The sequence below is a fragment of the Octodon degus genome, unplaced genomic scaffold (assembly GCF_000260255.1).
Source record: "Octodon degus isolate 3935 unplaced genomic scaffold, OctDeg1.0 scaffold00001, whole genome shotgun sequence".
Classification (NCBI taxonomy): Eukaryota; Metazoa; Chordata; class Mammalia; order Rodentia; family Octodontidae; genus Octodon; species Octodon degus.
Window position 1 is genome coordinate 20,035,716 of NW_004524577.1, and position 3,474 is coordinate 20,039,189.

General features: G+C 33.6%; 1 pseudogene; it reads right to left on the bottom strand.

Moving 5' to 3' along the window:
* Positions 1-629: 629 nt before the first annotated feature.
* LOC101589706 lies at positions 630-1,422 on the bottom strand (annotated as a pseudogene).
* Positions 1,423-3,474: the final 2,052 nt, after the last annotated feature.

Here is a 3,474-nt window from a genome sequence, read left to right on the forward strand (position 1 = left end):
ATGAGACCCAGTTTCAAACAACAGAAAGAACAAAAACATCACAGAAGATTTGTTAATGTTAAAGTGTCTGTAGGTTAAATGAGTATAGGCATTTCTTACTGTCTTACAAAAACATATGTGTTCCTTTTTAATTTTGAGCAATTTCCTTCCATTTCACAATCTCATTTTCTTACATTTTCTTTTAAAGAGAATAAAAAAGAAGGGCCGGGGAGATGGCTTATAGAATAAGTGCTTCCCTGGTAAGGGCAAGGGCCTGAGTTCAATCCCTGGTTCTGCCAAAATAATAAATAATAATAATAATAATAATAATAATAATAATAAAAACATTAGGAACAACACAGACTTTGAAAAAAAAACAAATGATAGAAATTCAACAATGGTCATTATATTGCATTTTGTTGTCTTCAAAGTAGTTATTCAGATTACCAGATATGAACATGCAAAATTGGTCAAAAAATTAAGCATTCAGAAAAAAGGAACTAAGTTGGGGGAAAGGACAGAGTGGGACAAAATTGCAAAGTCAGTTATGCTATTAATGTCTCTTAGTTCACTGGAAAAGAACATTTATACTAATATCTTTTTTTTTTTCACAAATAGGACTTTATTTATCACTATTAAAAATCTGGACCTTAAACGGACTCTTGCACTGGTGGTTCGAACTCATCAGCTCGTTCAACTTTAGCTCCAGTCTCATCCCCAGTAGCCTTTCCAGAGCTGCTACCTTCACCATGAAGCTCCATGAGTTTTCCCAATTCAAACTTGGACTTCTTCAGCATTTTTACTTTTCTGACGAAGACATCATGAAGAGGGTAGATAGATTGGCGAGCCTTCTCTATGTCTTTCCCAATACTGTCTGGAATCAGTTTATTGACCACTTCCTTCAAGTCATTTGTCTGCACCTCCCGGGTCATGATTCCCATCATCTTCTTCTGGATCTGGCGGACCTGTTGGTGCTGAGTGTAAGAGGTCTTCCGTATCTGATTGTTGTGTTTTTTAGTAAAGCCAACACAGAACAGTCAAAGCAAATAACCATCGGTAGTCTTGACATCAACATGAGCTTCGATCATGGTCTGCCATTTTTTGACCATGGAACACATTTTGTCCCAGGTGAGGTCCATACCATGGAAGTTAGTCAGGCAGTTTTTGCCCTGAACATCTTTAGTAATTAGCTTGAATTTTCTAATAGCAACTTCATCATTCTGCAGATCAGCAAGCCTCACTTCAAACACACAGCCTTCGAGCCCATCAGATGCAATTTTGGTTCCTTGGGTTCTGGTGATGAGTGTTTTCCCAATATTTCTTATATTGAACATAGTCGGCGCCTTCACATCATACCAGTCATTTTTAGAAAATGGATGAATCACTTTCTTTAATCCTTTTTTTGCCGCCTTACATAAGGCACTTGTTCTTGCCTACCACCATGGTGCTGCTCAGAGGTATACTAATATCTATAGGAGAAATTTTAATGTCCACATCTTGTACTCTGAATACTTGAAACATAACAACATGTGATGTATTAGGTATTGTCATTCTCTATTATTTTGCTATGAATTTTTTTTTCACTTTTCCCATAAAAAATAAATTGTGTTTATACTTACAAAAATGTGTGTGAATAGCTATACCTTGAATCAGCTTAACTTCAAGAGAATACTCTTTAGTAATCTCTTGGAGTAAGATAAACAAATTATAGTATTGAAGACTATGAGGAATCTATTGCATGTCAAAAAAACTGAGTAGCAACATCAGTGGAATTTTTGCCTTGTTGGCAATTGCATTAGACCTTTTATTGAGGTTGTTTGCCTTGCTTGGCTTTCTTACATATTTCATAGGTGGTGAGTATGCTCCATAACTTTATTGTTTCCAAAAGTATTACTTTCACTCCACAATTTTTAAGAATGCAGCATATATCAATAATGTATTCTCAGCATTATAGCAGAAGCAATCTTATATCAAAGCTAGAATTATTACCTGCATCACCACTCCTCCATCTTTGTCTCTTCTAGAATTGCTTATTTTCATGAGAATAATTAAACAATGTCTATGCTTCCTTTGGGCATTCAAGAATTAACTTTCTCCACTATATTCTTCACTGGATTAATGTAAGTGTGTTTACTCTTGGGTACATCTACTGTACATATCTTTTTCTTAATATTTGATTTACCAAATACTGTCTTGTGCATTTATGTCTCTCTGTGTGTGAGTGTGTCTTGCTGTGTTAGGTGGAATTATGTGAGCTTATTTAACTACTGTTCATTTATTTGGAATGATTTTAAATTCCATTATGACAAAAACTGTGCTATTGTTTGATTTTCACCATTTCTCTCCAGAATGTCTTATACAATGTAAGTGCTCCACTAATATTTATGGAAAAGATGCTGAAATATTTGAGCAAGAGTAAGAAGCAGTGAAATGAAGACAGTATATCATTTTATGATTTTAATCTAATATATTGTACTGAATTATGAATCAAAGCTAATCTGATAATTTAAATGATTTTATCTTTGTAAAAGACAGAGTTCTCTTATGTTATTCAGTTGATTAATCCTACTCACATTGCTCGATAGGATTGCTCTACATTCTCAAAGAGTAAGCCTGAGAAAGAATATTTCATAGTACATGAAATATCATATAAATATGAGCTATTCAGATAGTGGAATTGTTTTAAAAACAGAACAGAAAACTTAATTTCAGAGATTGACAGCTGTTAAAACATTGTTATGTAATCAGGAAAAAATGATCAGAAATAGAAGAACTAGATAGTTATACTAATTTAATTATGAGCAAAACACCATCTATTCTGAACTTTGTTTCCTTTATGAAATGATTACTTCAGCTACATGACTTGTTTTATCTGTACAGTTTTAAAAATTACCTAAGTTCAGTGGCTTGTAAATACGTTGAAAAAAGTAGAGGAGAATTTGCCATTCCTTATGAAACACTTTCAAACAGACCTGGAAACAGTTTGGGACAAAATAAGAGAATATGTAATTTTATTAAATTATGGAGTATAAAATTAATTGTTGAAATACTTCAAAACAGAAAGTCAGGAAAATTTCTGGCACTGTCTCTGAGGCTGAGTTAGAATATTAAAGATAAGTGACATTTAGAAGAAAATAGACCTGGAGGAAAAGCTGAAGGGGGATGTGGCGGTATGTGTTAGTTAATAAAAATATAATTGTGTAGACAGAAATGTGGCCACGTTTTGCAGATTGCTGAGATAATCAAGCATGTTCATTTTTTATATTAGAAACTTCAATACCTTGAGATGAAAGTTAAATTGTTGCATTTATCATATGCTATCACAGGTATGCGTGAGACTCAGCCTAAAACAACTTAGTGTGCCCAATTGTCCTCAGGCTTCACTAATGAGTTAGCTATTTTACACACACACACACACACACACACACACACCTACACACATATTTTACACACACACATGCACTATCTATTTATTAATCATGTGTTAAATATTTT